The sequence below is a fragment of the Lacerta agilis genome, chromosome 6 (assembly GCF_009819535.1).
Source record: "Lacerta agilis isolate rLacAgi1 chromosome 6, rLacAgi1.pri, whole genome shotgun sequence".
Taxonomy (NCBI): Eukaryota; Metazoa; Chordata; class Lepidosauria; order Squamata; family Lacertidae; genus Lacerta; species Lacerta agilis.
The window spans coordinates 53,664,722-53,685,959 of NC_046317.1; the positions used below are offsets into that span (position 1 = coordinate 53,664,722).

The window sequence follows — 21,238 nt, forward strand, 5'->3', positions numbered from 1 at the left end:
TAACAAAGTAGCTATGCACCTTTGTGTTATGTTCTTGTAATCATTATATAGATACAGTATTTTGTTTACTGGTTAAGTTAGATGGTCTGGGAGAAAGGAACATGGTGGGCGGAAAGAAAGCAGCCGCAATCGAGAGATACTTTGTTCTAAAAGCTGCCTTTTCTTCCAAAGCAGCGGTGTTTAATAATTGCCTGCAGCAGCGTGCAATTAAAAAAAGAAAAGGGGGGGGAGCAAACCAGCCCGGCACCTCCGATTTTCCCCATTCCTCCCTAGCCCTCCATCGATCCTGCTCAGAGTTTTATCTGTCTCCTTACATGCGGGGAGGGGTGGGGGGAGTCGCGTGCGCGAGCAAAAACCCTCCGGCGTTCTTCAGGGAGCCGCATCTCGCTTCATCCCCCTTAAAAAGCTCCCATGCGTCAGGGCTTCGCCTGCGCCACCTTAAGAGAGTCCCTCCTCCTTTGGAGGAGGGCGGGCGGGGGGTGCGAGTCTGGCCGGGCTAGGCAGTGGCGTTGCCATGACGAGCATTTTCTTAAGCTCGCGCCGCTAGGAGCAGGAGGGACTCGACTCGCAAAACGCTGGATTTAAAAAAAAGGGCGAAGAGGCAGCGCGGAGACCGCGCCGAGGAGCCGCCTTCCCGCAGGTTCGTGTCTGCTCACTAAGCGCGCCGAGTTGTCAGGATCCCCGCATTCTGGACTGGGGCCGTTTCCCGCCACTCCGGGGTGGATCCCGGCTCGCTCCAAACTTCGGGAAGAGTGAGAGACCGGCAGGATCCGGAATCGAGCTTCCCAGGGCTCTCCCCCACCCCACCCCTTTCAGATCTCCTCCTCCCTCCCTCCCTCCCTCCCTCCCTCCCTCGGAAATCCAGGGGGTTTTCCCAGTCTGGGAAAGACGGGTTGGCTGGAGGCGGAGGAAAAGCAGCTGCGAAGCCGCCTTGGTCTCCGGCGCCGCGCAAAGCCGCTGCTGCTCTGCCCGTCGTCGCGGATCCGGGTGCGGACGCTGCGAGCAAGCCGAAGCCGCCACGCTTGGAGCGGCTGGGTGGTTCTCGGGGGCCGGAGCCCGCCGCTCTCGGAAAGAAACCCGGCGCGACAATCTCGCCGCCTGCTTGCTTGCAGAGGGGCGCCCAAAGTAAGCCAGATCCTACGGGTCTCTCCTCCTCCTCCTCCCGCTTTTCGCGCTCGCCCCCGGGGCCTGGCGAGGGGGACGCCGCCCTCCTCGCCCCCCCCCCCCGGGTAGCCTGACTGGGGGAACAGGCAGAGGATGGAAAAGTGTTGCAAACATATTTTCCATGCCCGCTCGTGGTGCGCTCGGTCCGCAGGAAGCAAACTTGGGAGGAGGGAGGAGATGGAGCAGGGAGGCAGATTTGGGTGGGGCGGAGCGGAGCCGCCGCTTTGCATGGGAATCGCGAGGCGCCGGGAAGAGATCGGGCTCGGAAAGATCCTCTGTCTGGCCGGTTTCTCGCGCAGCCCCCAGGAAGCGGGGTGGGAGAGTGTTTCGGAGTTGATTTCCATTTATCCATTGAATTTGTACGGCGCCCTTCATACGGAGATCACAGGGAGGTTCGCAATGCAAACCGGCCGCACAAAGTGCATAATAAAAGCAACAGTTTGTCCGCCTATAATTTAGCGATGGAAAATCCGGGGCGCTCCTTGAGGTCATTTGGTTGGTTTTGCTATTTTTCTTTTAAGAGTGTGTTTTTGTGCGGAGCAACGGGGCGTTTGCGGAAATCCATTAACGATTATAGTCGGCCTCTTGTCTGTAGCTATAATAAAGCTGCGTGCCTGTTGATGGTGGGGTTTTTTGTTTTGCTTACAACTGTAATATGGTTGCTCTGTGGGTTTGCTCATAGACTGCCTTAAAAAAAAGAAGAGTGCAGAATATCTTGTTTCCCAGCCTTTTATCTCGTTTCTTCCCCCGCGATGTTGAAACTGAACTTTAAAAAAAGAGAAATCCTTCCACTACTACTCTGTTGCATGCAGAAATGTTGGCAGGCGGTGTAACCGCGCCTGACAGTCTTATCTTCCTGAAACGCCGTTTCAGGAATACACCCCCAACATTACAACACTCCTCTGTTAAGCAAAGGTGGTGGTTAGAGGCCGGGCGGGGGGTGGGAGGCGCGGGAAGGAGGGCTGAATTCCTGAAGCAATTTAGCCCGTGTCATGGGAGTGTGAGAGACTCATTCAGCGGATCGTGGGGGCGCGGAAGGGGACTAAAAGAAAACGAAAGTCTCGACCTCTTGGCCAATCCGTAGTAAAAGGCGCGCGGGGTTCAGCGGGCGCGCAGCCAGGGCGTGCTCTTTCTCCCTGCGGGCGTCGGCGCTTCCCGGACAGCGCCTTCCTTGCACATGGGGCCCCGATCCTGCTCTTTTGGGTGGTGCTCAGTATTTCTTTAAAAATAAAAATCAGGGGAAGATGGCAAGCAAGTTAAGAAGCGCGAGAGGAGGTTTGTGCAGTTCAGTATGCAAGATCCGAACCTGTAGCCTGCTTGCGTGGTGTGTGTATTTGTGCAGCCTCCTGGGCTTTTAGCACAGTAACCTGATTATTTACCGGGTCGGGAGCACAATACTGGGTCTGTGTGTCACCGACGACAACCGTTTAGGCGTTTTAATTTGAAAACGGCGGCGTGGGGGGGGGGGCGGGTTGGCTGGGCCCCTCCTCGCTGCTTGGCGGGGCGGGGGCGCCTGCTTGGCGCTGACAAATGGACTTGCTGGAAACCAGACGGACGGATGCAGGAGGAGGAGGGAGAGCGGGGGAGCTCGAAAAATGCCAGCTAATCGGTCGCCTCCGAGGGGCGCGGCAGGACGGGGAGAGCGTGCCCGGCCGCCCCCTCCTTGCCACCGCAGGTCCTCTTCACGGCCCGCCCCGCCCCGCCGAGGAGGTCTTTCTAAGTGTTTGGCGATGTGTGTTGCAAAGTGGGGCGCCTGGAGGAATGTTCTGCTTGCCACTGCGGAGATCGGCCGAGGAGGAGGAGGGGGGTGGGCTTCGTGCGGGGGAGCGGCGGAAGGAGACTCCACGCCCTCGCTGCGTGGGTGGGTCAAGGGCTGCAGAACCGGACGCCGGGTGTTCTGGCGAGTCGGGAAGGGCTTGCGTTAGTGGGCATGCCAGAAGAAATGGGGGACGACAATTTGGGGGGCCATGGCCGCATAGCGCGCCAGCAGGTGAGGTTCGGTAGTAGTGAGAGAAAGTAGGAGAAAGGGCACGCTTGTGTAACTTGTTCCGCTGCTTTGATGCACCCGTGCATGCAGCGGAATGTGCCTTCCACACCCATCCCATGCCCCAAACCACGCTGGGCTGTCTCTCCGCCGCCGCCCCTTGTGTTGCTAGTGTGGCGGACACACACACACACAGAGAGAGAGGAATTAACACTCGCCTCTCCCCGCCGCACATTATTCAGAGTCGCATCGATTAGAAAATCCACGTCTCCCTTTAGGATGCTTTAAAAGCGGGGGAGGGGGGGAGCGGGGTAGGCAGGAGTGACATGACATTTTCTTACTCCTTAACTCCCCTAGTTGTGAGAGTTGTGTAGGAATCTGCTTTTAAGCAGGAATCCGCGTTAAGCAATCTAGAAGAGGAGGGCGGGCGTGTGTTGTGTGTCTTTTGAGGCAATAAACAACAGAGGAAATGGATGTGTGTGTAGTTTTTATATAGCAATCTTTTTTATTTCCAAGTGGCATTCTGTTTTCTGTGCCCCCCAGAAAGCATGTTAGAGTAAATGTCCTCCCATATTTATTTATTCAAAGATTTGGGGAGGGGGCTTAGAGGCAGTAGCCGCATCCTTAAGTAACTATTTAAGAGAATTCCACCCCCCACCTCACCCCAAAAGGTTTAAGGCTGCAATCCTGTACACATTTACCTGGAAGTAAATCCAATTAAACTTATTGGGATTACTTTGTAGTACTCTTGCATAGGATCCTGGTGTGTGTGTGTGTGTGTCTTTGAATGGTGTTTTCCGCACCCACCCCCAGAGATCTCCCCTTTCTCTTCCTCTTCCCTCCCCACTCCCAGCAGCTGACACCAGGGACTCCTCCTATGGGTGGCTGTGCAGAACCCCTGCAGTCTGACACAGTTGGTAATCAGGGCTGCCAAATGGCTGTAGCAGATGGAAGCACACCCTGCTCTCCCCCTCCCCATTAGCGTCAAGGCAATCCTGTCTTGACTTTTTGCCAGTCTCCTGACAGGTGGGGGGGAAAGCACAACCTCATCTGGGGGGAAACTCCCATCTGCTAGTGAATTGTCGCTGGGGTAAAATGGTTTTTGTTCCTCCTGTTGCCTCCCTTCCCATTTCCGTTGAGTGTGCCTTGCTGGAGAGGAACCTCCACTAGGTGTTGCTGGCTTTCAGCATCCAGCATCCCTGTCCATTGGTCACGCCAGCTTCAGCTGATGGGTGTTAGATCTGGAGAGCTGCAGGTTCCCCATCTCTGATCTCAGACCTGTGTGCTGCATTTACCATGCCTTCAATAGAGCCCAGGGAAGAGAAGCGTTACAGCTTGATTTTGTTCAGCAGCTTAAAAAATAAAACAAATCTCCGCTCCCTCTAAAAGTGCAGGAAGAGGACTTTTTAGCTGTTTCTGTTGCCTTGTGTGAATTCAGGGTAACGGGCAGCCATGGTGCTTTGCATGGCAGCCCTACCTAACACCACTCACTGTGCAGGGAGGATAGAGCTGGGAAAGCAGTAATGTTTGCACAATACAAAAAGATAACATGGAGCTGCCTTTTGAGAGCCTCAGTCCTATTGTTGGTTTGTCCAGCCTCCAGAGATCTTCCCTGCTCAGGCTCCCCTGTGCTCTTTTAACTGGAGTTTTCAGGGATTGAAGAAGGAGCCTCTCGCAGGTTGCATTTCACATCATGGAACCACAGCCCTCTCCCAAAGCGGGGCAGTAATTCTATGGTAAAGTTGGAGTGCAGTGGGGCAAGGCTGGAATAATGAAGGCTGTCGCAAGCCAGAGAGTGTGCAAATCTAGCCTTAGAATTAAATGAAGGCTATTACAAGTCAGAAAATCAGAATGGAGGTGCAGTGACAGAGCTGGGAGGAGAGCCAAGAAAGGGTTGATTAGCTGAGGCTGTTGAATACTCAAGTGTAGGATGCTTGTTGCCATAAAGGCTTGGAGGGAACTTGGGGTGCTGAAGCTATTCTGCAATATGAAGATCTAGTTGTGAAGTATGACTCAGGGCTGAATTGCAGCTCTCTATAGGGTAATGTGGCTTGAATTTCTTTTCAATGGGATTTTGATGTGTTTCGTTAATTTTACTTCCCTGTTTGCACCAGCCTGTCATATTAAGGGAGGGAGGGGGCAGAAACCCACAACATCAGGGTGAATCATACTCTAAGCCCCATCATCCACACACCTATGAATGTTTGTGTGGGGGAGGGAATGATCTCTTACTATCTCTATGAAAGCGTTGGGTCTGAGCATTGTTGAATATCTGGATTGAATCCCCACCACCTGCACAATATCTCCTAAATGTCATCTTGTTGTTTTCATTCACTATGCAAAACAGCAAAACAAACCCCTTCCGTGCAATGTTATTTTTAGACATAAGTAAAGGTGTGAAATAGCAAGCTGAAAGGATTTGAGCAGTCTTCTGCAAAGCCACTTGTCAGCAAGCCAAGGGCAAGGAATCCCCCCACTCCCTGCAAGTTAGAATGCTCAAGAGTACAGAAGATTCTGGCTGCATTCAGAAGGCAGTTTATTCCATTTCCCCAAAGCTTCCCCAAGTGTTAAATTCCACATTACTGTGTATTTCAACTTCCACATGGCATAAAAGCCACTTCCAGAAATCTAATGGAACATATCACATGTTTTGTGTAACATTTCCATGTTACTTGATTCCGGGGGGGGGGATCTGTTTGCAGCCTCCATAATCCTCAGAACTGCAGGATTAAAGTGATAAAACTTGGGGCTCAATACTGGCGAATGGTTCTTTCCTGCTGTTATCATGAGGGAACAGAAGCACGCATGTGCAAGAAGAGTGTGGGGGGGGAATTGTCCAATGTTGTTGTCACACCACACCAACTGGTGTGAATGAAATTTAGCATTGTGGTTATTATTATTTAAATTTGTATGCCACCCTTCATTTGTCGATCCCAGGGTGGTTCACAACACAAAAATGCAAGATAGCAAACACACACAAATAATAAAAACCAGAACAGACCAAACAAATAACCCTTCTTCCATTTAAAAGGGTATTGGAAATTAATCAGCCAAAGGCCTGGTTGAAGAGGAACAATTTTGTCTACTGTCTAAAGGTGTATAATGAAGGCGCCCGCTGAACCTCCCGGGGGGGGGGCATTCCACAAACAGGGAGCCACTGCAGAAAAGGCCCGTTCTTGTGTTGCCACCCTGTCCACTCATATCTCTAGAGTGATTTTGATAGTCAAGTTTTGTCTTGCTATAATCCATCACCTTATAACATTCTCCACCAGCAAGCTGCCAACAGAAGACAGTCATTCTGTTATGTTCCTCAGAAGGGCCTTGGATTATGATCTCAGGGTCCAGGTAGGTTCATATGGACAGGGGCAGTCCTTGCTGGTATATTGGTCAAAAAGAACATTAGAAAATGGGACAGGAGCTCCAGCATCATAGCCAGGGAAACTAATGCAACATTCCCCACATCTGAATGCACCCTGTATATTGCAGCCTGATCCCATGGTTATTCATAGCCTAGTGTGGTAGCAAAACTAGCAGGAGCTGAAGTTCCTCAGTAGAAATGGAAAAGCATCTGCATAAGTGTATATTCTGCTTCTACTGCTTGCGTGGAATATAACTTGTGGTTCCCTTGGTTTAGGTTTTATAGGTTGGGTTTGAAACACACCAGCAGCGCTATGGGTAGTGGGGTCATTCTCTGAAGTGTAAGATGGCTTTGAAGTTAGAACTCCTTAGTCCTCTGAAGAAAATACAATAGCAAGCTGTGTTTCCAGGACTGTGGAGTGTTGGTGAGCTGGGATTAACATTTTACTTCCCTCCGTTTTTACACTTGAGCTTTGAAATTCACCCAGATAGCCTAGAGGGTAACACAGATGCCCACTTTTTCTCTCTTCCAGGAGGGTGTGACATCCCTCCACAAAAGGGATTCCACCTCTGTTTGAAGAACTGTGGAAACGGCTCAGATCTCAAGTCTCTCACTACTTTGTGGGAAATCTGAGTTAAGCCGCCAAGGGAGCCAAGAACAAACGTAGTGGTGCACTCTTTGCCTTGATCTGTGGCACAACAATAAGCTTCACTGTATGTTGCAATTCTATCTGTGTGAGAGAGATACCAAGCACTGCAGTTTGGAAAACCTTTCCGTGAACCTTCTGTGTGCTATTGGTGCAGCAATGGGTGTTTAGCTGGCCTCCTATTTCAAATGCCATGCATACATTCACTTGACAAAGTTGGTTGAAGGGTGTCTGTCACTATGACATCCATTCACACATTTTTTGGGGATAGTTAACTGGCTGGCTACAACAGCCACCGGTATTTTTGTCTTGTTTGTATACAGTCTGATATTAGCAAGGAGAAGGCACAGTCCCCAATACACCACTTTTTCTGTTGAAGCATCAGTTTCCTAATTTTCCCACAGAAAAGCATGTGCCTCATTAATGAGATGCAAAATGGCACAGGTACCATTTTAGTGACTGACTTGGGTGGAAGCCTTGCTTTATTCCTTATCCCATTCTTTTTCTTTAATTAATGAAACATTTTTAAAAATTACAGTATAGAGAAATAGCACCCGTTCACATGGGATGCTTCCAGATGACCTGATCACAGAACATTTCGCTCTGGATGGTTTGTGGGGAGGATAGAGAATGTTGTGTTGAAGCAAGTGTTACCCCCATACACTCTAGCACATTTCCCTCTCACAACCCTCATTGCAGAAAATCCAGTCTGTTGGGAAAGCCAGCTTGTTGCACCAGCCCTCCCAGTCAACTAGGGCCAGACTATATTATTGGGGGGGGGGGATGAATTCCTATGCCCCACAAATAACCCAGAGATGCATTTTAAATAAAAGGACACATTCTACTCATGTAAAAACAGTCCGCGAGCCAGATTTAGAAGGCAATTGGGCCAGATCCAGCCCCCGGGCCTTAGTTTGCCTCCCCATGGTCAAACCAAAGGTTGAAAGGCATGGCCTTACTCCTATGGATAATAGTAGCTGTGAACCCTCTTCAGAGGAGGGGCTCTCACTGTCCTGCTTGCTGTCTTGTCTCACCAAGTCTGTTGTTGGCTTGTTGAGGTTCAAGGATTTATCCTCTTTGTCACTGCACTTTCACTTGCCCCTGTAATAAATTTGGTGCCACTAAATATATCACATGGCACTATAACAAATTGGTTTTCTACCCTTCTAGCTGTGCTGGGTCAGGAGCTTTCAGATATTTGTTGCAGTTCATAGATGAAATTTTCAAATAGAATGTAAATCATGACCCTACCTCACTGTTTCAGTAATAATGGCATACAGTTCATTATATAGTTGTTCTTCAAAAGATATATCAGTACTGCTTTTAAATGCAGAGGTCCTGGTTCTTTTTATTATGATTCATACATATTTGGCTTTCTTCCTTCAGCAGGTAGGTGCATGTTTTGAGAATTACTGTTCCCCTGTTGACATTTTCACAGATCCTTTGGGATGCTTATGTACCTTCCCCCTGTCCCAGGGTCCTGCTCCAGCTTTTATGCTGTCAGAAATAGCTGTGAAGCAGCCTTTAGTGAACTGCCCTGGGGCACTATAGGGTGACAATGAGGCCATACAGAGTTTATCACCAATGCTGCTGCTAGGGAGGGCACTCAGATCAATTGTCCACCCTCCTCTCTGCAGTTTGTTCTCATTTGCACTGAAGCTTCAGAATTGTTGCATCGACATCATTTGTGTGTGCAGTACCCAGTGCTGGATTTACGTATAAGCTAAACAAACTATAGCTTGGGGTCCCCAAAAAAATTAAAGGAAAAAAACCTGGATGTACATTTCCAAAATATAAGATAAAAAACAAATAACATAAAACCTACATATAGCAACAGTGTTGTGTAGGCTCCTATGATGTAAGTAATGGGTCCCACCTACTAGCCTGCTCCCTAAAATATCACTGGTTTGTTCATTTCTATATATAGGGTGCCTTACTTCTGCATGTGCAATTGGCTTTAGATACCGATTAGGTCCACAAATCACCATATAGCAAATACTCAACACAAAAAACAGCGACAATTTGTTGTTGACGAAGGACAGCTCAACATATAAAGGGCCCCATTACCTTCAGTAGCTTAGGGCCTCATCAAACCTAAATTCAGCCCTGGCAGTACCAAATTCTGATATGGCCACTTATACGTGGTAGGGATAATTATTGGGGAGGGGGCAGAAAAGTGTGTGTTCAACTCACAGAATGGTGTTGATTCTGGATATTATAGCTGGACTCCTCAAAAGGAGCCTTTGACCCAAGTTGGTTTCTTTCTGGTCTAAGCCTAGGCTGCATCCAGAGGGATGCTAACGAATCACTATTCAAGTGCAATTGGCTTTCCACACTATGCAGAATATAGAACTTTTACTGTATGTTGATCCCACGAGATCCCCCCTCCCCCACATTGCTCCTGTGGGTGAAGAAGGGGAAGTTCCAATGTCTCTGAGCAGCCATTTGGGGTTTCAAAATGAAATGAAAATCAATTGTTTATTTCACGCTAAGTACTTATTAATTTAAGCTTGATTGCACCTTACGACACACACTCTCACTCTAACTCTCACTCTCACTCACACTCACACAAATGCAACCTAAAATCCCAGCACGATTAATGTTTGTTTTGAATTAGCAGTGTAGATTGGAAGTGCTTAATTTGGTGGGGGGGGGCATGTTGCTGGTGCCGACTGGAAAGGTTTCTGTCTTTTTAAAATGTGCATTATAGTATTACAGTGCTATAACACTATAATTTAAGCAGGGTTTTGCTAATATTTTTATTTTAAAAAATAATTCGAAAGTAATTTTAGTGCTAATTCAAAGATGATTTTTTAAAATGTTGGCAGGGATATAAACTGGTGCCCACTATAGCAAAGGCTACAGTGAATATGTGACAGGTTTACCTGTCTTTGAAAAGATGGAGCAGTATCACTAAGGGCATGACGTGTCTAATCATTCTTCTCAAAAAAAAAAGTCAGATTTTCTGTTGTGAGGGGAGAGAAAAAGGAAGAAGCACTGGGAAAATACATGAGGGTTGAAAGTAAAAGAGTAGAGAACAATGTCATGTGGACCCCCCTCCCCCCCCAAAATGTATGTCCTATCTGTATCTATCTATGAATGAACGAACAAACAAACAAACAAACAATACAAGGTGATGCCACACTAAATGCCCAGTGTGGAAGCAGCCCTAAAATGCTAAATTCTATACCTTGGAGAAGAATTTGCCTGCCAAGGTTAGATGATAAAGGGGGGGAGGTAAGGTTTAGGAAGGGAGAGGCTTTGTCCACCTTTAAGCTTCAGATATTGAGCACTTGTATATCGTACACCAACCCTCCGCTGTGCTCTTAAATACTACATGAGCAAAACCTTTCTGGGATGAAGCGAGATTGGCTTCTGGGCCTTGCTGGCGATTCTAAGGCCATTTTGGGCACAGGATCAACAATTAAATATAGAGCTCTTTGCTAAACTCTCAGAAAATACTGTGATAACTTACTACGAGACACATCATTTCTTTGCCCTGGGGATGCTGGTCTGGCATGAAATCTCTCCACAATTCTCTTACCCTGTTTTGTTAATAGTGTTCCACAGTTAGCAAATATATATATCTGGTACTAAGATAATAAATCCCAATCCTGATGGGAGTACACTCCCCGCCACACCCCCTGCATGTGCCTGCCATTTCTTAAAAATGAAAAGACGTGTGACTCAAGCATTTCTTGTATTGTCTAATTTGACATAGTGTCTGTCTATAATACAGACACAAACGCTCTTCAGTACTGATGTTTGTGACATTCTAGACTATCAGATGATGCAAATGTCCTTTTTCAGTCAGTTTATCTACTCAGCATGGCCAGTGATAAGGATTGTTGTCAGTTACAGTCCAACAACATGTGTAGGGGCCACTGGTTAGGCTCCCAGGCCTACTCCACCCAAAACTGCAGCAATGTAGTGTAGATGCTCAAAAGCACAACATTACTACAGTGAAAAGGAATTTAGGGTTTTTTTTATTGCTTTCACTCTGATGGGTGTGGTGGTGAGGTGATACTCAGAACCATCTGCTTTGGTAACAGTGCTGTTCTGTATTCACCAAGCGGGGCAGATGTTCTAACAAACTATACCCTCATGTTAAAATAAACCAATATTAGGTGCTTGAAACTCGGTTGATATAGATTGCTCATTCCTTTAAGGTGTCAGTTTGTGACCCAGTGCTGCAGTCATACTTCCCACAGTTCTGCTGTGCACATCTACCAGTGGAATTTATTAGTGGTGCAATAAGGTTAGATTCCTCTAGTTTTCCCTCTGTGGGGTTAACAGCAGCTTCAAGATGGGGGGATTTGTAGGGGAAGAAGCACAGGCAAGGGTTAAACATCCCCTTCTGCTGCGCTACTGCTGTGATCAAATTTGTAGCCCCATATGACTGTGTCAAAGTAAACCCAAAACCAACAGGAGATCCATTACATCAGATCTGCCACATCATGTATAATTTGACTCTCAGTGCACAAGCCTTACATTCTGAGATTTTTTTCTTTCAGGGAGTCTTGGCAAAGTTTGCCAGTGGATAACACAGCTTGCTGAGATGTTCCAGCTTTCATCCATCTCTTGTCTGATTGGCTTTGATGGATATTTAATGGATGTGTCCCTGGAGAGTTACAGTAATACCTTGTTGTTGTATTACTTCTTTCTTTTTGACAACAGTAGTCTATTACGCATTGCCACCTGATTGGGGTTGTTTCCAGGGCGGCATTTCCCCCCGCTCCTCTGAAGAAATACCTGTGAAAAATGTTAGGCACGCATATGTGGATTTCCGCATTCTAACTCAAATATTATTTTTTCATGGTTGGTGTTCTTTGGAAAGAAGATAATATGTCTGGACTAGCCCTTTGACCAAAACCTTTCTAGGGGTTGATGATGGATTGTCACAGATGAATATTCAGGTTGCAAGAGCACTGGCTTTCAGAGCAATGGAGACCTATGCAACTCGATGAAAGCTTTTGGTATCTGTGCTTTCATCAGAACAGAACAGAGGGGATGTATGGGTACAGTGACGGCACTGTTCAGGTGGCCATCTTGAGATGAAATGACACGCTGTTTCAGGCAGCAGAGGTGAGCATAGTGCATAGGAAGAATTTACAGAGACTTTTGGTCTGTTAAGTAGCATATCTCTGGTGGTGGCTAAGCATCAGTGTCCCATAGGGAGGCAGAGGGCATATGTGAGATAATCTGCACCCATAATAGTTTCATCCTTAATACTGCCTAATAATTAAATGCTTGTTCAGACCCTAAAGCAGGAGATTATATCTCCTCCGTCTGCAACAAAATTTATCAGGATTAACCACAGTGAGGCTGGGCTGCTATTGCTTATTATCCCAGCAACACTGCTGCCCATCTCTCTCTCTTTTTGCTGCTTTCTGAACATCCACAGGTGATGTTCTGATCAGGTAGAGATGCCGTGTTCCAGCTGGTCATGGGAGCTGACTTTGCCGCTGTCCCTTGCCAAGATTTTCCAAGGCTGAGCTAATAAAACATCTGACTTTGATGGTGGTTTAATTAGTTGCTTTTGGCTTTAATGTCAATGGATAACAAAGTTTCCATAGGCTTACAACCCTTCCCTATATTTCCCTTTTTTAATCTTCTTTCCTTTCTCTTGTTTCTGCTTGGAGGGGAAAAGAGAGAGGCACCGTCTGGCCTCTCGCTATGTGTAGTCTGAAGAAAAGAAGGTTCTGTGTGATGGTGGATTAAATTTTAATAATGTTGATGCTGCCTGAGGATGTCACAGCCCGTCGCTTCCACGAACCACGCATCATGGCAGTGGGCAGCTGCATTATGACCCCCAGTTTGCAAGGAGGCCCACGAAGGCAAGAAAGGCAGTGTTGTTTGCCCAAGCTCATCTGACAGATCAGCGGGTGAGCCAGAGATGGAACACCGGCTGACCTTGGCATATCAAAAGGGGCAGCCGAAATGACCTCATGTGAATATTTCAAGTCCCCAAATCCTAACCGGTTGTTATGATGTAGGGCAGGTCCTCCATGTTACAGAGGCCTGACTGATTCTGACTGAATCTTCCCACAGAGATTCTGCAGGCATCCTCACGACTGACTTTCAGACATCTCTTGAAGACCTTTTTATACCAACGGGCTTATGCAGTGTGTCATGGTCGTTAGGGTGTCAGACCCTGGTTTGGGAAACCATGGTTCTAGTCCTAACGTGATCATGAAGCTCGCTGAGTGACTTTGGGCCAGTCACAGTCTCCCAGCCCAAGCCACTTCACAGGGTTGTTGAAAGGATTAAGTGGAACAGGGAGAGCTATATATGCCACAAGATAAGCCTGTCATTTTTATTACTGTATCTGTGGCATGTTATGTTTTATTGTACTGGTTGTTGTACACCGCCTTGATAGTTTAAATAGGTTGGTATTAATAAAATTAAATGAGTATTTTCCCACTGTCTTTGTTTCCCCACTATTGCCTTGGGAACTGAACTGATTCCAGGAGAGGAAAGGAAGTGCATCCCTGCTACTGTACTATACTTGGTTGCTTCAAGGGTGCACAGCCACAAAGCACTGCTGGTCTTCAACATACTTGAAATGAGTGTTGGTACCAGCAATGCACTTGCGGCATTCCTCTGGAGCTTAAGAAACTTTTCTGTTCTTTCAGGTTAGGCATGAAGGCAGCCTTGCCTGGTGACCTTCAGTAAAAATCCCCTCCAGGTCAACTAGGAAAACAAGCATCCAGTGAAACAAACCAAATAACTAGGAAAAAGAGTCATTAATTTTTTATTATTATTATTATTATTATTATTATTATTATTATTATTATTATTATTATTATTATTTATGGCCTCATGTGCCAGAAATGAATCACATAACTAGGCACTGGGAGGTGGGCCAGTAAAAATAACCTTTGTGGACTTCACTGGAAAGCTGTTTGGGGGAAGATGTGATTGTGCTATTTCTATCCCACCTTTCCATTTCTAGTTGGAACACCCCAAATAATTTTAAACAACCAAATTTAAAATGGGTTGGAAAATGCAGATGGGGAGGCTGCAGATAAAATTAAAGGGACGTGATACACAATATCCTGAGCAAAATGGTGTGTGATGTAGCAGTCAGATTGGTCATTTCCAAGCAATGGCAGCATTAGAGCCAAACCTTGGTGTGGCAGATCAATACTTGGTTCTCCTGATGTCCTTAGCCCCCTTAATGTGTTTTTCATGTTCATGAGTACAAGAGGTGTTGGGCCCAGCCCCTGATGTCATGTGTTACACACTGAAGTCTGCAGCAGCACAGATTTTCCCCACGCCATGGAAGTCTATGGGTATCATGTTCTCTGTGTGTACATCTCACAGAAATCCACACACTGATCCAGCACAGTCAGGGAAAGAGAGATAACTTGGGAGAAGAGCATCATCTTTGCATGCAGAAGGTCTCAGGTTCAATCCCCAGTATCTCCAGGTAGGGCTTCTAATATCTGAAACTTTGGAGAGCCACTGCCAGTCAGTGTAGATATTGTTATGCTGGCTGGACCAATGACCTGACTTTGTATAAGGTACCTTCCTAAGTTTGCAACCCTGGGGGCAAGTCCAGCAGTGAAACTCCATAGCCCCATGTACTTATGGAGCCCCCTTTATGTGAGTAATACATGAAGGTGCCCCCCCTTATTTAAAAGCAGCTCCACACCCACACTTGGATTTAGGCAGCAGTACTGAGGGGGTGGGTTAACCAAAATCTCTTGTATCATATCCTTTATTGGCATTGATTTGCCCCGCCCAAAGCTTCCGTTAGGGATACTGGATGGTGAAATACCGTATTTTTCGCTCCATAGAACGCACCGGACCATAGGGCGCACCTCATTTTTAGAGGAGGAAACAAGGAAAAAAAAATATTTTTCTGATTTTCCTCCTCTAAAAGCCCTTGTGTGTGTGTGTGTGTGTGTTTGAGGATCAGCTAAAAGTTTTGCAGCTTTTTTTGCAAAGGGAAAAGCCCTGGCTTTTTTGAGGATCAGCTAAAAGTTTTGCAGCTGTTTTTGCAAAGGCAAAAGGCTTTTTTTAGGATCAGCTAAAAGTTTTGCAGCTTTTTTTGCAAAGGGAAAAGCCCTGGGGTTTTTTTTCGAGGATCAGCTAAAGGTTTTGCAGCTTTTTTTGCAAAGGGGGAAAAGCAAAGCTCCTTTTGCAAAGGGGGAAAAGCAAAGAGGAAAAGCCCCATTTTTATGAGGTTTAACTCACATTTCTGAAAAAATCTTAAGGAAAGGGAGCCATTTCTACAGTTTCCAGACAGATAATCTAATCAGCCAGTCACATGTCCTGGGGAAACAAACAACCTCCCTCTGCAGCACATTCAACAAAGGAGGGCGGGGCTGAAAGGGAGCCGGGACTCTTATCTCTCTCCCGATCTCTTGCTGATCAGCTGCTGAGCGGGGTCTTTTCAACACTCCCTTTTCCTTTGTAAAATAAAAAGCATGATCCTCTTTTGGCCCCTGGGCAATTCAGCTCCAGGGACCACCATTCGCTCCATAAGACGCACAGGCATTTCCCCTTACTTTTTAGGAGGAAAAAAGTGCGTCTTATGGAGCAAAAAATACGGTAACAGATACAGGAATATTTTCCTTCCTGGGCCAAATGGAAACTTCAAGGGCTGATTTTAATCAGAAAAATTGGTGCAGCGGGAGAGGTTAACCCTCCAATCCAAATCGGTAGGGCCCTTGAGTATTATTAAGACTTTTTAAAAAGCATGAGAGATCCTGTTTGACAGATCTCCTGCATTGCATGTCTGTTTTGGCCCTTATATAGGAAGGATGGAGGGCACTGACTGAAGCTGTAAGGTCCTTATATAGTCTGAGCGCGTCTTAAAGAATGAAGGCATTGCATCGGCTGCCAAGACTTCTGTCACCGCATAAATGCAGTCATTGAAGATTGTTTGAAGATTGTGGATCAGCAGCCAGGATCTCCTTGAAGTCTTGATATCTCGGTGCTTTTCCCTAGCTTTGAAGCTGAATTACTGCAATACAGTGAGCAAGTCACATACCTCTCGGTGCCCTCAAAACCCAGACTCCCCGCCCCACCTCGCCCTTTATCTGTGTGCACTGAATAAATTCTTCAGAGCAGGGACTGCTTTTCAGCTGATGTATGCACAGTGCCATAAAACAAGTCATTAATTAGAAATTATGTATTTTGCAGCTGTGTACACTACCGCATTGGGTTTAACAAATCGCTGCACTTCAGAATGGAGGCAAAGCTCTATTTGTTCTGAGAATTAATCCCTGCTATTGTGAGAAATAATAGGGCAGTGTTGAATAAGAGCATCTTCTCAGGCTCACAGTTGGCCCCACATGCCTGCCGGGAGCAAGGGGGGCTAGCGGCTTGCCAGACCACCTCCTGGGCTGCTCTTACGCAGGAGTACTGTGGATGGGCAGGCCGGTAGAAATGGGTTGTGGGCCTTTGAGGACTTGCACGTGTGTCTTGATGAACAAGGCAGAGCCCATTTTGACATGTTGCTGTGTTGCTTGCAAGCATGATGTCCTGGTCTGGTCTGATGCCAGATCCCATGGAGAAGGTGGCAAGGCAGGGCAAGAACAAAGGCTGTTTAAGCTTTTGTCACCAGATGACCGCCCCGTCAAGGAGAACTTCAGAGCCTTAAAAGCCCAACCCCCAGTCTGAAGACAGGCACTCCTCCCTCATTCCATAACTTCCCTCCTGGTACACTCCCTGCGTTTGTGTGCACTCTGGTTTCTGTCACAGTGTTCTGTTGCTCCAGAAGTGGTTTAGTCATGCTGGCCACATGACCCATAAAGCTGTCTGTGGGCAAACGCTGGCTCCCTCGAGCTGAAAGCAAGCCCCACAATCGCCTTTGACTGGACTTAACTGTCAAGGGATCCTTTGCCTTTACACTCCCTGCATTGCTGGACTGGTGAAGTGTGATGGGAGGCATCTGGTTCTTTAGGAGAAGGCACCCCAGTAGCTGTGGAGAATGATTTTTTTAGGGAAGCGGTCCCTTGCCGTGTTGTGGGCTGTGCATGTAGAGGGGACCTAAATTCTGTGACACCCAGAGGTGACATCCTGACCAGTCCTTCCTTGTGACTAGAATATCATTTCCTAGTCTGAATGCTTAGGAAACAGTGCTGCCCCCTGTTCGCCCGTCCTCCCACCATCCTTTTTTTGTTATGCTTTTTAAGCAGGAGAGAGCAAAGGTGCATTTGCCTTTCCAGGCAGAGGACGAACACCCCACTTCAGCCCCACCAGTCTTATCAAAACTATCTATCTGCGTGGCTGTATCTCTCTCCCCTCACCCGCCGTTGCCGTCTGCCAGTTAGGCTTGGTTGTGGAAACTGTGACGTTCACAGTATGCTTATTAAAAGGCAGAATGATAGCAGCTGTCAGGACTGGTAAGAAGCTTTTTGAATTCTTAATCTATGAGATGCTTTTATTACCCCCCCCCAATCTTCTCTTTTAGGCTTGTCATCCTTTTAAAAGAGAGACTAGGACAGATTTTTTTACTGGTGTAAAAAAATAAATAAATGCACACCCAGCCTCCACTGATGCAATCTTGGTGATGAGATGTGCACAGTGTGCGTTCTCCTTGAAGTGCTCTTTGCAACTCAACCCAGGCTTGCTTTGCTGCTGTTGGTTATTTGTATATATTATATAGACCAGAGGGCCTTGGTGCTGTGCAAAGTCACAAGGGAGGGAGGGAATTCTTGTCTGTCAGCGCAGATCTAAGTAGATAACCGTTGAGAAGGAAGGTGGCTTCTTGTCCCTGTTTTACATATGGTACATTTGTGAGAGAGAATGCCAGGCAGGCAGGCTAAATGACCTTTTCCAAAGTCTGATGGAATTGCTGATAGGGCAGGTACAGAATCGTAAGTATTTCAGTCATCCTGATGGATCATCGATAGAAGGCATTTCTTTCTTGTTTGCCTTTCTTTGTGGGTAGAAAAGCAACAGGCTTCCAAGAAGGGAGGCACAGAGGTCACAAGGATAGCTCGAGCACAGCCTAAGGATTTGCCCACAACAGCATCCACCCTGAGATTAAAATTGCAGGTCCCAGGGCAGGTGTGTCTGTGTGTCGAAAAATCTAATAGTTGTTGCAGGTCCTCTTTTCATATGGCCCCTCTTAAGTGGGAGGGAAATCTGTACGGGACACTGAGCAATGGCATAATAATGGTATTATTTTCATTACACTACTGTTCATGCTATTATTAGGCTCCATTGAAAAATGACAAATTAGGGAGCCAAGTTTCCAGCTTGTCACTCCCCTCTGATGGACTTAAATGCTTGCTCAACCCTTTGTGACTTTGCAATTGGTCCTAACAAATATATTAATTAAGCTACTGATTTATGACCTCAGTTTCTGCTTGGTTTCTACATGTTGAGAAGATGCTTTGGAGTCTGAAGAGAATTGAAATGGAGTTCAGCAGGCCCTGGTTTGAACTCCCTCTCATGGCTTTACCCCACCCCACCCCGAAACTCTGGGCCTTTTAGCCTTGTCAAGGTATTTGTGAAGGTGCCGAAAATTCCTGAAAACCCCACAGCCCCCTTCATAGAACTGCCGTCCCCAGGATTCTGTGTGTGGCAAGCCGTAACAGTTGAACAGGTCTGAAATGGGTTTGAATTTGCAAACCTCCAAGAATGAGAACAGAATACATCGGCGCTCCTTCAGCTTGCCAGTTCAAATCTTCCCCTTGTCATTACTCACTTAGAGCCAGTTATCTTTTGGCAGGAGGAAAACTGAAGTGAAATGAGGCTGGTGGTTGTTGACCACTTGTCGGGGGAACTTCTGGCTTGTTGCAGAGGGCAAAAAGCCTTTGAAGGCAGAATTAACTTCTCACCATGGAGTGGGGGGGGGTTCATCATACACTCTGCTGAGTGGGTAGGTTATTTGTTGATTAGGAGAGGGGATTTCAGCAGGTGTAAGGAGACTCCAAATGGGCTGCTTAACCAACAGCTACCCAAGTCTTAACTTTCGTAGGAGTTGTAGTCTGCAGTCGTAGCAGAGTTCAGTCCACAATGCCATTTCCCCCCCAACCACAGCCCACACCTCATGTCACATGAGCTCAATAGGTAAATGTGTACAGGACTGCAGCCTAAAAGACTTTCTATGGCTGCCCTGGACTAGCAGTCGTGTTTGTGAGATTTGACAGCTAAAGATGGAAAATGTGATGTCAGGACGGGGGTGCTTAATAGCAACTGCTTAGTTACAGTAGCTCCAAAGGATGGGGCCACAAGAAAGGAAGTGTGTACAGAATGACACTGTTGTCAAACCTCTTTCTGTTATCTTTGTCTCCTGCAATATTTGCGATAAAGCCTGGATGGATTTTGATGGTACTGTATAGCGGAAGCAAAAGGAGGTCCTAAATGTGTTTAGGACTGCAGCCATTGGCTTCAATTCTCTCCAGATTTACCTGCTGGAAACCTTCACTGATCACAGAGGAATTTATTCTTGAGTAAGCATACATAATGCTATTGCATATGCATAAGAGTTCTGCATAGAGCTGTAGTAGAATTCGTCATACTCTGAGTTGTAAAACTAAAATTGAATTTTTTGAAGCTGGGCAGTGATTTAAAACATTCCCTAGTGACAACATACAGCATAGCTTGGAGAGGTCGCAGGAATGTGCTGTGTTCCATATTAGTCAGCTCTCCAGGGCAGTGGATGTGCAAAGTGAATTTGAGTGTAGTTCTGTGATATACTGTACAAGATTTTTGTTTTGTTTTTTATCACTTGAACTTTCCCTTTTGGGTTAGAAAACTGTTGTGTTGTACTGTAAGGTCTGCAAGGAGACTGCTACAAATGTTAGTTGAACAAATTTGTTCATATGCTGAATACACCGCCCGCCCTTCTCTGGTTTTGCGGTACACTTCTGTGCGTCTGTGGGCGAGTCATTTCCTCCTTCTTCCTAATTGCCAGGACTAACACCACATGGGATTATTTTTTTGATCCATTCATTTGTACTTGCCCATGCGGTGTGAGAAGCCTTTGAAGGACCGAAACAGATTGTTTGACACATACTCACAGAGGAGATAGTTGCTGGTGATTAAGATGGGTTATATATTCTCTTGGAAATGGTATACTGTTTGCTGGTACTTTGAACTCAACGATGAATGAGCTCATTGACAAATGGAAGTGAAACATTTTGTTGGAATGTTTTGCCAATATTCTATGCCTGCCTATTTTCACTACTGTGAGCTGCTTCCAAAATAAGGTGACAAAAGTGTGAGTCAACATGAGAAGAGAAGGACCCTATTGCCATCAAGGGAGGAAAGTATATTTGGTTGCAGATGCTTAATGTTTTCCAAACAAAAGTTCCTCGTTATCTCTCTGCCAAATCTCTTGCCAAAAAGTGGGCTACAAGGTATTGCCTGGGGCATTGGCACCTGCACAAGTCATTTCCATGACCAGCCCACAGGTGTTGATGGCTAATGTCTCCCTCTGGCATCCCTAAATGTAAGAAGTGAAACCCTGCGGCCCACATGGTTTGGGTTTAGATTAAGTTTCTGGAAATGGGAGGCTGCAGTGGGCATCAAGGAGAGCAATAGTTCCCAGCTTTTATTTTTACTTAGGGGATTCCGGACTTGCCAGTCAGCCCCACACCTGACCCTCAAGTATGACCCATCCAGTACGTCTTTGTGCTGCTCTTTCCCCAGCATCTGGTGCCTGCAGATCTGAACTCACCCTTTAGGAATTACAGTTCACAAGGTCCTCTGCAACACAGGACACCTGAGACCTGTGCGGTGGTGGTGAAAGGAGGAGGCCTTTTGGTTCACCTGTTGAAGGTCAGGTTTTTAAAGGCCACAGGCTACTGTGTTGTTGTTGTTGTTCAGTCGTTAAGTCGTGTCCGACTCTTCGTGACCCCATGGACCAGAGCACGCCAGGCACGCCTATCCTTCACTGCCTCTCGCAGTTTGGCCAAACTCATGTTAGTAGCTTCGAGAACACTGTCCAACTATCTCATCCTCTGTCGTCCCCTTCTCCTTGTGCCCTCCATCTTTCCCAACATCAGGGTCTTTTCCAGGGAGTCTTCTCTTCTCATGAGGTGGCCAAAGTACTGGAGCCTCAACTTCAGGATCTGTCCTTCTAGTGAGCACTCAGGGCTGATTTCTTTGAGAATGGATA

The 21,238-nt window shown here is 46.7% G+C and overlaps 1 protein-coding gene across 6 annotated transcripts in view; it reads left to right on the plus strand.

The window, feature by feature from the left end:
* The first annotated feature begins 486 nt into the window (after positions 1–486).
* Positions 487–21,238, plus strand: part of ATP2B4 (ATPase plasma membrane Ca2+ transporting 4) — a 157,407-nt gene continuing 136,655 nt past the window's right edge. For 4 of the 6 annotated variants that reach the window (XM_033152731.1, XM_033152725.1, XM_033152728.1 and 1 more), the window contains exon 1: positions 488–640. The gene's annotated coding sequence lies outside the window, so the exon portion shown is untranslated. Of the gene's footprint in view, positions 641–966; positions 1,126–21,238 lie in introns of those variants that run through there. The other 2 variants (XM_033152730.1, XM_033152726.1) reach the window with 2 other exon arrangements.